Here is a 12,521-nt window from a genome sequence, read left to right as displayed (position 1 = left end):
CATATTACTCTCATGATACTTCATTAATCTCCATCATGTATGCCAAGCCTGACACGTTTGACAGTGAGGACAATGTGGCTTGCTCCTTTTTGAATCTACAGATAATGCATGTTTTACAGTACTCCAGATGTCTACACTCAATAAAACATTTGACAAAACCAGCCTTGGTGTGTTTGGGGATGTCTGTATTGACTGACTGTGGTGTGCTGAATGCGATACGGCACCTGGTGGATGCTGATTACAGAATTTTAAGACGTGTATGATACAGTAACTGGCAGTGTGGGGCAGCTGCAATTGTATCTTGAAAGTGAGTCTTTCATGGGAATCAGAAGATTAGGATGCCAGTGATTTGTCTCAAAAAAGTTAATGAATTTGTAGATGGACATTCACTGAAAGATGATGCTAAGGATAATAATGATGGCAGCATAAATGATTTTTACTGGAGAGAGGAAATATATGGAGAAAAATCATGTTATCATGAGACTGAAGCTTTTTCATTCAAATAATTTTGAAAGAGCATTTCACTCTTGCCTTGAAATTAATAAATCAGACTGGAGCAGCAGTACCTGACGTTGTGCGTTGTCCTCTCCACTCTGGTTTTGAGGCCAGTGGAGAGTGACACAGATAGTGCTGTAAAGGAAGAGGTCACATTGTGCTGGATGGGTAAGTTGTTCTGCTGAAATGAGGTTTCAGGGAGTACCTTTTTCCCTCTTTACTTTTTAACCATGAAGGTGAGCTGGTCACTCTGGGTAACAGAAAAATAAGATGTTGGCAAAAATAAAGCCAAGTTTGTTCTTTTAATGTGAGGTGTAGAACTGCCCTTTCTCATAGTATGTTTAATGTGTTTAAAACAGCCTGGCTTTGTCTGGGTGCCCATGTGCCAGGGGTTTCGGCTACAGGTTCAGTGGGGTCAAGGCTGGGAGAGGTGCTGTTGTTACCTGTGGCTTGTTGATGTACCAGGCCTCCTGTGTCCTGGTGATAAATTCCCTAGCTGTGACCTTTGAAAAGGCAGCTTGCCACCACCTCTGCCCCGCTGTGTGTAGGGCACTGGGAGTGCTGGCTGCATCCTGCTCTGAGACATTCCCTCAAGATGCCACCTTTGAGCATCATTGCTCATTTCTGGGAGAGTAAGACATGCTTCAGCCAGAGCCATGAGCCTCATTGTTGAAAAGTTGGCATCATGCCTTTAATTGCACCAAAGAGAAAGAGGGAGGGCAGATGAGTTCAACACACAATTGTTGATTTTGTTTTAAAGAGCATCTCCTTTTTTCATGGTGGCAGGAGCAGGGACAGTATTGTAGAACAGAAATTAGGGCTTCAGATGCTTTGGAATCTTTGAAATTCTCTTTTGTATCATCTCCCTGGTGTGGCTAGTGTTTGTTCCTGATATTATTTTGATATTACATAATTGAGAAAAGATTAGGATCATCAAGTCTTGTGTTAAAAGTCAAATCCAAAAGAAAACAGAGCCTACCTATTTCTCTTGGAAGTCAGCAAGGTGCTAGTACCAGAGAAGGGCTCATGCTGGGTTTTAGACACAATGAAAGGTGAGTGAGAAGTGGAGTATGTGTGCTGCTGAAAGAGAAGTAACCTCTTTACTGAACTAATACCCACTGAAACATCTCTTGTCCTGGCTGAAATTTGTTCTGGTTTCCAAAATGCTCCCATGGCCCTGAATAGTTTCTCTTTCATTATGTGTACTTCATGATAACTCTCTGTTCTAAAAACAAAAATAAAAGTCAGACTAGGTTCTTCATGGTAGACAGGGTTCTTTGAAGTTACTACAATATCCTGAATATAGAAAATTAACTTAAAATGTTTACCACATCTTAAAACATTATCGAATATGTATTTTTTATGTTTCAGCTTAGTAATTTGCCTGAATAGTTACCTCTTCAGCTGTTTAACTATGTTCTTTTAACTACTGAAGCTAATAAATTATTCCAGAATAATCACAAACTTTATTAAAATAAAGAAAGAATAGTCTGATAAGCTGTTATTTCTGTCACAAATGACTTGTGACAACTGCCATGTAAAATATGTGCAGCCCATGGTTCTCCTTAGTAGGTTTATGCATTCAAGATGTACAACTCCTTAAAACTTGTAGATATACGTAGCAAATGTAGAGCACTCCATTTTAAATAGAATTGTGATTTAAGCTAAGCACACATTATTTATGCATTTCAACCTGCACAGGGTACTCCTGGTGCAATGTATCCATTCTATTCTCATTTGCTATTTAGAAAAAAAATCGTGAAATCTGTCTGCACACTTTTCACTGCCACTGAGGTAGTGGCAGTGGATAGGAGATAGGTTTCTCCAGCTGGAGGATGAAAAAACATTGTAGGCACTGCTCTTCCAAAATTCAGAAAGTAGGGAATTTTGCAAGGGAGGAGTATTAACCCTTCCTCTTCACTTGGTGTTCCTCAGTGCCTAATAGCCGTGACATGGATGGCATGTTTCTGGGATTAAACAAACACTAATGGAACAGGGAAAAGGCTGCTACCAGCCTCCAAGCTACCAAAAGAGTGTCCCAAAGTGATGTGGAGATGGCAGTGAAAGTGGCTGTGCCTGTACTGCCCCTCAGGTTTACTCTGTAGGAGTAGATCTGGAGAGTGAAGCAGTTGGCTGGGGGCCCTGATGCTCCCATGGTGTGTATATGAGGGGCTGCTTGGGCTGGTGGCATGCTGGTCCCATGAGGAGTCAAGAAGGCAGTTTCCACTTCAGTCTCAAGAGAACCAGTTTGTTCTAAGATGCCTAAGGAGTAGCCAGTTTGCCTGTTGTGAGAGTCCTGTGCAGTCTGGAGCAGGCAGGGACTGTGTGTGTGTGTGTGTGTGTGTGTTTATGAAGAGGTAGGGTTAGGAGGCTCACTTTTAAAGGTATGTTCCTGGTCAAATAAAAACAAGGCTGTACACAAGGGCTTACTGCTGTTGGCTTTTGGCAGAATCAATAGCAATATCAAGGTGATGTGCTTGGGGACCCCAAGATGTGACATTTCAAACCATTAAGAAGCATAAAAAGCATAAAAAATTAACTTTCGAAGACTATTTGTACCCATAGATACTTCATGTGTAAGATACAGTTTTCTGTCCTAATAAGCATTTCCTAATAACACATGGGAAGCAGGTTTGGCTTTTCTGTGTGGATTAACATACCACATAAAATATAGAACTATTGTCTTAAGTTCATGTCTATTTGTTCTTTTGTTGACTATGTCCAGCCCTGTAGAGATCGGTAGAATTGCCACAGTTGTTTTAAAGGATTTTCTTTTCCCGAAGGATCCTTTCTTACCTGCTGCAGTTTTCCGTCTGCCTTTTCTCTTTCATCACCCAAGTTCACCCTGATCTCTTCCCAGCCCACAGGGCCTGTCAAGCACTCTGTATGGCAGAGTGCCTGCTTTGGAAACACTGTGCTGTATGCTGTATTTTCCTTCCCTCCTTTCCCACAGCACAGGCTTGCAGCTGGAGTGGCAGCACTGCAGCTGGGGTGGCTTTGCTGAACACCTCCTGGCACTTTATTGATGCTGTTGCCCCGTGGTGCTGGCTGTGGGCGGGGACAGCCCTGCTCAGGCCATGTGTCCCCAGGCTTCCAGCCCAGTGACTCTGCCCCTCTCCCTGCTCTGCTCCAGCAAGCTGGCAAATCACCCTTGTAGCTTCACAAACATCAGGGAGGTGCGTTCCTGGTGCAGTGCTTCGTGCTCTTGTGGCTGCCGGGCTTGTTCAAGCTGCCCTTGCACAGCTCTGTTGGTCCTTCCTGAGGTAGGGATGCTGCATGTTCCATTCCATTGAGTGGTTTAAACAACATTTATTCTACCAGCTGCAGGATAGGACAGTAACATTGCTTTTTGAAAGATCAGTGTGTCTGGTGAAGTTTTCAGTTTGAACAATATTAGCTAAATTTTACCATTTCTCTCCATTCACAAATTCAACTTGCGGAGAATGAAGCAGGGAAAGTCATTACAAAATTGTAATTGTTTAAAACTAATAATTGCTTCTTTTAGCTTTTAGTCTGCCCATACTAATTCCAAATGTTTGATTACACTATTCTACAATTTCACTTCAATTAAAACAGGAAAACCACTGGAGGCTTTAAAAAAAAAACCTGAAGTAATGGTATTCATCACAGTATCCCTGTGGATTGAAATCGCGGTGTGCTGGTTGGGCTTAGAAAGTTTTAAAGTAAATTTTGCATTTCAAGGCTGTCTTTGGAGCAGTTATTTCTCGGCTTCTCTGCACTGGTAGTTCCCATTGCAGATCCATGGGAATAGACACGTGTGGCGGTGTGTTGCCTGTTGAGGAACATTACATGTGAGTGCTTGCTGTCAGGAGCCGGGGCTGGGCCGCTGCTGCCCTCAGAGCTCATTGTGGCTCTGCGCAGTTAATGCCTGCAGCGTTTCATATCTACATGCAAAATGTGTGTGCTCAGCACGGAAACCGATAAACCACACAGCAAATCAAATCTGCAGCTGTTGCAGGAGGGTGTGAGATGTGTAAGTTAAAATACATGCACCTGAGTCTCGGAAAGGCAGTGCCTGGCAGCCTGGGGCTGGCTGAGCAGGAACACGGGGGTTTCCTGCCCTTGGCAGTTGCTGCTGCTGCTGCTGCTGCTGTCGAGGGAGGAGAAGGGCTTTGGCTTTGGCACTGCTGGGCTCTGAGGGGCAGGAACTCTGCACAACAGGGGAATTGAAAAGGCTTGGATTGAGTAAGGGGATTTCTCCAAACACAGATAAATAACATACTAAGGACTATTTTGGCAAGAGTGGGGATGGAAGAAGTACTGCTCCGTGTTGACCATGTTTTCATCCCCAGTAACCCAGGCCCAGCACCGGCTGCAGAGCCTCACCACAGCCACAGGCAGAGCCCCTCCACCCCTCCCAGGCAGCATCACCAGGCCTCAAGGTAATTGAGCATGGAATCTTTTAAAAGAGCTGAGGTAAATCACTCTTTAGATGGGCATGTAGGGACAGAGCAAGGGACAACGGCTTTAAACTGGAAGAGGTTGGGATTGAATATTGTGAAAAAATTTTTCATTGTGAGGGTGGTGAGGCACGGGAAGCTGTGGATGCCTCATCCCTGGAAGTGTTCAAGGCTAGGCTGGGTGTAGCTTTGAGCAGCCCGCTGTAATGGAACTTGTCCCTGCCCAAGGCCAGGGGTTCAAATTCGATCTTTGAGGTCTCTGCAAACCCAGCCCATTCTGTGATTCTGTGAAATCCCTACACGACTTGTAGCTCTGATACAAGGTTCATGTGCTCTGTTTTGGTACAATGATCACAGCAGCATGCAAGGGGGAGGGAGGAGGGTTTATGGGGGCAATTTGGGAAGCCCATTTGTGAGGACCTTCACCCCATGGCCATGGCCTCAGAGGAGCTGCCTGGCCCTAGAGTGCAGCATGAGGTGAACCCAGCCCCAGGTTTGGTACCTGCACCTGACCACAGAGGCACTTACACTGTGCAAAGGGACTCATAGGGCTTGATTTATAGCAAGTTTAAAGGCTAATAAAGCTCTTGCTCAGTAACAAGGAAGGCTGTTGCCCACATAAAAGGATTCCCAGGAGCAAGGCGTGGCAGTACAGGCTCTGAGGGAAGACCCTGCAGACTGGCATGTGAATGCTGTGGGGTTTGACCTCACCAGGGCACTGCAGCTGGCCCCAAGCATGGGCAGGGGGCATGGAGCTGCTGCTGCTGCTGCTGCTCTGGGCCAGAACTCACTCCCTTCTCTTGTCCTGTGCTAGGAACACTCACCCATGCTGTGGAAGAACAGAACTAGCTCTAACCAGGGGCTCTCGTGCTGCTGAAGGCACACTTTGCCAAATCTGGCAGTGAAAGACACTTTGAAAAGTGCATGCAAAACCCTCTGGTTGCTGAAGAGTTAAACTTCCCTGTAATATGAATCATGTGCGAAGTATCCAAATTTGGTTATAAATCCTGTTTAAGTTTCAAAGCACAAGTGTTATTGGAGGTAGCAATACTAACATCAAACAGCCTTGATAAGATCAACAAATTACTAAGTATAATTGTTTGTGCTGGGGTGTGTGCAAGAAGATAAATAACTCATAAATTAAACACCAGTGCCTGAGGGTGAGTCATTCATGGATTCAGAGCTGTCCTGACACTCACAAGCAAAAAGTAATTTTCTCTTAGTTCAGTAATTATTGCATTTCAAGATATAAGATCAGCAATCAATGCTAGGTGTACTTGCAAAGGTGGAAGGATACTTCAGCTATTGGAGTTTCCCATACACTGATTAACAAGAAAAGTCTGTTGCTTTTCCCTGTAGTGGGGAGTATTCAGACTGGGGTACACTTCTTCAAAAAGATAATGACTAATAAAGGGATTAAGAATAGATTAAGGGTCAGATTTTGCTGTTATAAATTGACAGCATTCTCCTGGCCTCAACAGAGCAGTACCAGTTTATATTAGCAGAAAATCTATCCCAAATTATTAAAGAAAATCAACAACCCCCCTGTGATAAGTGCTGTTAGTCATCCAGGCTAGTGCCTGCTTCTGAGAGGCACCTGGCACCTCGCTGGCTGTGCTGCAGCTCACGCGCTCTCACGCGGGGTCATTAGAGCCCCTTCCTGACTTATTCATAAGACCCCATGAGGATCTTGGTCTAATCAGGGTTTTCCTGAGGACAGGGAATAGTAATGTAATCTGTTATTGTAACAACATCATCTTGATCTGCTTTTATTTACTAATGTTTTGCCAGCCATTAAATATTTTTCTGCCGAATTCAGACAGAGATCACACTGAGAAAACGTATTTTTGGAAATGTGGTGTAAATCTCACAGCTGCTCAATGAAATTTGCTGCTGGGATAAACTCCCAGCCTGCAGGAGACAATTGATGTGTAACCTACACCCTCCTGACCAATCGAATCTCAAATAGCCTTGACCTCGTCAGTCTGTGGAGTTTTGTGATGGGGGAAGAGTGGTGGGAATCCTCCTGGAGAAGGACAGGAAGTCTGTGACAGTCTTTGATGGATTCTCTCAGTCCTCAAGAGTACTTAAAGTGCATCAGTTTCCATCCACAGATATGTAGGAGGGATGGAAGCACAGCTGGTTTACAGTCACGTGTGTGACATACGTTGTCTCCATGAAGTGAAGCCATCTTCCACCCCTTGCACACAGCCTGGCCTCTGAAGGCTGCCTGAGTTTTCTGCCATTCCTACCAAGCCAGCAGTGCAGTCACGTGCTGCTCAGGAACCTGTCACCAGGTAAAAAGGACACTGCTGCTATTGCAAACACCATTTATGTGCTGTGTTGCAGGAAGCTCTTCACCTGGAAGAGGTTTGTGTCTAACACCGGGTGCTGGTTTGGGATGCACCTGTGGAAGGAGTTAGAGGTCATTGCTGGTTTCACTGGCAGATGCCATTCCAGGAAAGAAAGAGAAATGTTTAATTTATATTTACTATTTGGGAAAAAAGCTGTAAGCATACCCTTTTATCCCAAAATAAAAATGAGTTAATGACTGGAGTGTTTAGCCCATTGGGGATGTCATTGTTTTCAATTACGTGCCATTCTGATGGGAGAGCACAGATTCTTAGGCTGAATGGAGATTTGTGCTCCAGCTATTTGTGCCTTTTAAAACATTTTCTTTACTACTTTAAGAGAAAACTGTAAAATGACAATAATGACATATTATTACAAGTAAATTACACTGTAAAATAGCATTAATATTGCAGTTGAAACCTAGAATTTGAAATAAGATGGAAATACTCATTTGCACACAGCTTTTGTTCTTATCAAAAGCAATTTGGATTAGGAATGAGATTTACTTAGCGCCTGCACTCGCAGGCGAGCTAATGCTCAGTCACCTGGACTGAGCAGGCTGTCAGGCTCATCTGTCACCAGCAGCCACGGGAGCTTCAGGCAAAGCCTGGCGTGGCAGAAAGCACCGTGAGGAGCTGCAGGAGCCGAGGTGCCGAAATGCAGCTCAGAAAGGCCTCGTGCACAGCGATGCTTCGGGCTGGGCACCTGGGCACTGGGCTGGGCCACCAGGGCTGCCGGGGGACAGCCTCTGCTTCGGCTCCACAGCAGAGGAGGTGCTGTACCACAGAACGTGAAACCCGCTCTTCTCCCACCTGACCGAGAAAGACTAATAGGAATTAGAAATTAATAAAACCAAAGTGGGTGCAGGGTGGTAATCGGGGGCCTTGTGCTTAGGGAGAATGCTGAATAATTTAACACTTCATTTCATGAAAATTGTCCTTTGAATTTTTCAGCCCTGCTCTTTAGAGTTCAAGGGGTTTGGGCCATATTTTTCCTCTCCTCCATTCACAAATAGGAAACCATCAGACCCTGGAAGGGCCACTTCCGTACAGAGCAATTTTGCACTAGTGAGGACTGCAGGAGAGCCCATTTATAGGGGTATGTAGAAGGGATAAGGTATCAAACTGCATTTAATTGCTCTTCTGCTGCGGTGGCTCTGCCTCCCTCCCCTGCTTCTGGCATCAGCTTTTACAAGTGTCCTGTGTGCTCCTGAGTGGTCCCAGAGACAGCAAATTGGCAAAGCTAAGTGGTGCTCAGCATTGCAGGGACTCTGCTGCTGTGCCACTCTTCCTGCAGGACTGGGAGTGTTTCTGAGGGGCAAAAGACTTATTCTGGCAAACTACAGGTTTGAAACATTATTCAGTTCTTCTATGAGGAATAATGTGAGATTCAAGCCTATAAGATAGGCTTGAGAAATGTGGTTTTGTCTTCTAAGTAAGCTCCTGGAATGTTTTGGAAGGGCATTGGCATTGCAGTAGGTCTGAGATGACTATGTTCACTCTGAAATCAGTGGTTCTATTTTCAAAGGCAGTGGAGGTCTATTTGCAGGACTTGTATTTAATACTATGTCAGATTGTATCTTAGAAGTACTCATGGATTATTTCTAGCAATCAGTAAGAATACTTATGTTATTTGTATTCCACTAGACGTCTTTACTTGCGACGTATCTTTAAATGCATGAGAAATCAAGTAGTACACTACCCCTGACAGTCACAGTGGGCACCTTCAAAATAAAATCTGTTTTCTTTTTAGGGCTCAAAGGCCACAGCAGGAGACCAAAGGCATTTTGGTGCTTGAGCCTTGCTGGGGGCCTGGCTGAGGATCCCAGTGCCTGGTAAGCATGCGGGTTCTTTTAGGAGTCCCCACCCTAGTGGGGTGTAGGAAAGAGTCCTTCATTTAATACCATCCTTCATCTGATGGTATTCAAAATACCCAAACCTTACCTAGCTAATCTATATTTTGGAAAGTATCTCTAATAAGGCAGATATTAAAAAGCACTTTGACAAAGCTACTTCATTACAACAATGAGCAAATAAGAAAAAATAAGCAGGAGAGGTCCCAAGATAGGAGAGAGAAAATGCTTTCTAGGTATCCCACGCTAACAGACTTTTTATGCTTCATGTCTGAAATAACCTAAAAGGACATCTAGGCCGTATATAGGGCCAGTTCTGTTTTGGTTTTCAGGCAAATGCAATTTTAATCATAATGATCTCACTGTATCCAGTGAAACTACTCTGAGCTTGGAGCTACTGATGTGCCCATCTTTCCCTAAAGGCAAATACATTTTTATAAACAAATTAAGGGTAACCATGCTTTACATCTTTGTTATCCCAGTTAGTTAAAGTGTGGTCCAAGGAATTCTGGCCATAATCAGCATAGATTTCTGTATCTTAATTTAATATTTTTTATCTAATTTGTTATTTACCAGTGCTCCAGTGATGAGTGGGTATGTTGGAAACACAATGAAATATTAAAATGTTTGTGACATATTCTTGCATATTTAAAGATTTGAGGGTTTTGTTCAGCAGCTGAGTTTATGAGCCTGCAATACTAACATTTATGCTTTTGCTCCTTCATAAACCCAGGGAAACTTTTCAGAAAAGTTTTAACTACAACATGTCAATGAACTATAAAGGAAAGGCTTATTTTGTGTATACCCTCTTTACCTGAGGTCCATAGTTAGACTCTGCATTACAGCTTCTGGACCTCATGCTCTCAGTTTGTGCTTTTGATCATGCCACTCTTTGCACAAAGCTGAGAGAATTTCTGCTTCATAAAGAGGAAAATACAGACACGTTTTGATGTCTATAGAAATGCATGTTTGCTCTTGTTTTTGAGGCAGGGGAACTTAGGGTTTAACATCTCTACAGTTCTTCTTAGGTTTCTGTGCCATCAAAGTTCCCAAGAAGGACTTAATGGGGAATAGAAATCATTTGGTTGTGGTGGTGATGGTGTCCTTGATACATTTTTCTTTAAAGGTTTGTACACTGATAAAAATAGTAAGTAACCCAGTCTACTCATAACCACTTCATCTTTAAGTTCATGCAAGTTTAGGGAGGTGTAAGTGACTAAAAGGATGAGTGGCTTAAGATTCACTGAGTGATACTGCAAATACAAGGACTGAAATACCAAAGGAGTAAAGGATATATAGACCTTTGCCCATTACATCAAGAGAATGAAAAAGTTAGGAAGGGGGAAGGGGGGAATTCCTGTGCTATATTTTTCAAGTCCTACTCCAAAAGGGGTAACCAGCCCATTAGTATAGGTGCCAGGAAGCTGCTTTTGTGACATCTCACCAAACACACCTACTTTCACTGGACCATAGAAAGATCAATCCTGTCTGAAAACCACCCATTACCTAAGACACCTAATTTATATTAGAAGCTCACTAAAAGGCACTGTCTGGCCCCCAACCTTCACTGCCAGTGATAAAGAGGATGTTTTACACCATATGTGACACTTAATCAAAACCGATATTCTTTAACAAACCCTTAACCTCTAGCACACAGGAGTCATATGAGGCCAAGGGACAAGACACAGATCCAGCTCAGGGTGGCATATCCTTTGATTAAGATGATACAGATTTCCCATTTTTATCAGGGTTACAAATTCTGGATATATCCCTTTTTGATTTGTCAGCGTTAAATTTCAGTAGAGGTTCAAGCCAAAGAGACACCAAGACTAGTTCTGTCTTCAACTGTGTATTAGGAGATAATTTCTCTGAATCCTCTGCAGTAATGATCCTCTGATCTTCTCATCTTTCTGTAAGCAAGTTTTCCTGGGAACCTGGATTTAAACTACGGCACAAACCTTGCTTGCGTCTGGGTCCTTTCTTAAGGAGGAGTATCTAAATACTCTTATTCTGTGAGCCCTGAAATGGACCTTTTTTTCTTTCCTTAGGTCTTTTTCAAAGAGGCAAACCTTCAAGTGAGTTCATTCACCCTCCCTTGGATTTCTGGGGCAGGAGGTTTTACTTATGGAGTATACAGTACTTTAGATGAGGATTGCAAACTTCAGGGGGTTAGACAGTTTTCACTCCCTGCAGTACATTGGAATCTCAGTTATAGTTGACTTTACTCCTGGGTGACTTCCATTTCCCCCCAGTTTTTTAGGTGAAGCCTTATTCTAGCATTTGCATGTGGCTGGTTTGGGCACGGAGAAGTCTCCCAAACTCCTCATCACAGGGGTAAATTTGGCTGGTTTCCCCCTTTGTAGTCAAATTTTTCAGCTGGAAGTTTAGATTTTGTTAGGAACATGGTTCTGCAGAAATGATTTCTAGTCACTATTCCTTGAAAATAACATGCTGCTTTATTATTAATGCATAAAGGAGATCTTGGAAAGGGTTTTGCTTTTCAGTTGTGTGTTTTTAAACACTGAACCAGCACATCTGTTCTGCGAGGCTCTGTGGCTGGCTGGAGGATATGGGCTCACTTCTGCCAAGTGCACAATATCCTTGCTCAGCACACAGAAATGTTTCTTATTTGGACTGTTTCATTGTTATGGTTGTTACTAGTACATTTATAAGCAAAGCTCTCCCTGTGAGGAACTGTCTTTCTCCTCCTTTTCCATAGGAGCAAGGAAGCCTCTCTACCTTCACAGAGAAACCAAAATGATCTACAAATTTCTCTAGCAAAAAGGGACAAGATTTTGCATGAGTTTGAGATTCCAGGAAAAAAGAGGCAAGTAGGAAGCAATGGCTCTCAAACCTTTCAGAGTTTCTTTTTTCCTTATACTCTATGAAGAAAAAGGGGCAATATGTGTAGGATACTCCCTTTAAGAGAGAACTTTGGTCACAGAAAGACCTGTAATCATGTTAAACTACATTCAAAGGCAGCTTCTGTTTCATAAATGCAAAGCTGACAAACAGAAATCTGGAGGACTGGTTCTGGTTTATGGCATATCACATACATCAAAGGTCAGCCTTTTACTCTCCCATACCTTGGTTTTTAAAGCTTCTTTTATATACAGAAGCACAATCAAGGAAGAAAGACTTGCAACTCAGCTGCCACTCCCAATTCCTTACCCATCTTGATTTCTTAACCAGAAAATTAATTGGGCCTTGGAATCTTAATTTTTCTTAAACTTCTTCAGATTTAATCATTGTGTTCTGCTGGAAGCAATCTTTCACTTAAGATTTCATAGCAATGTAGGTAGAGAAACCATGTCATTTCCTGCATCAAATACATCAAAGTTAATGCATGTTGGGGCTTTTTAACTCAGTCCCATGCTTCAGTTTTGGTCTCTTTGCTTTAA

General features: G+C 43.1%; 1 protein-coding gene and 1 long non-coding RNA gene across 3 annotated transcripts in view; both read left to right on the top strand.

Moving 5' to 3' along the window:
• Window positions 1-161, top strand: part of OLA1 (Obg like ATPase 1) — a 94,849-nt gene extending 94,688 nt beyond the window's left edge. The window contains exon 11 of the mRNA XM_005519809.3: window positions 1-161. This exon is cut by the window's left edge and continues 362 nt beyond it. The gene's annotated coding sequence lies outside the window, so the exon portion shown is untranslated.
• Window positions 162-4,562: 4,401 nt separating this feature from the next.
• LOC148183851 (uncharacterized) lies at window positions 4,563-11,948 on the top strand. 2 transcript variants are annotated; one of them, XR_015773169.1, is made up of 7 exons: window positions 4,563-4,701; window positions 4,809-4,898; window positions 7,031-7,213; window positions 8,284-8,366; window positions 9,021-9,102; window positions 11,169-11,195; window positions 11,840-11,948. It is a non-coding gene; the product is annotated as an uncharacterized LOC148183851 (long non-coding RNA). The 2 variants fall into 2 exon arrangements; XR_015773168.1 differs by having other exon boundaries at window positions 7,018-7,213.
• Window positions 11,949-12,521: the final 573 nt, after the last annotated feature.

This window comes from Pseudopodoces humilis, chromosome 8 (assembly GCF_049639895.1).
Source record: "Pseudopodoces humilis isolate 2021_Gansu_Grassland_sample_001 chromosome 8, ASM4963989v1, whole genome shotgun sequence".
NCBI classification, from domain to species: Eukaryota; Metazoa; Chordata; class Aves; order Passeriformes; family Paridae; genus Pseudopodoces; species Pseudopodoces humilis.
This window is presented reverse-complemented; position numbering and strand designations above follow the sequence as displayed.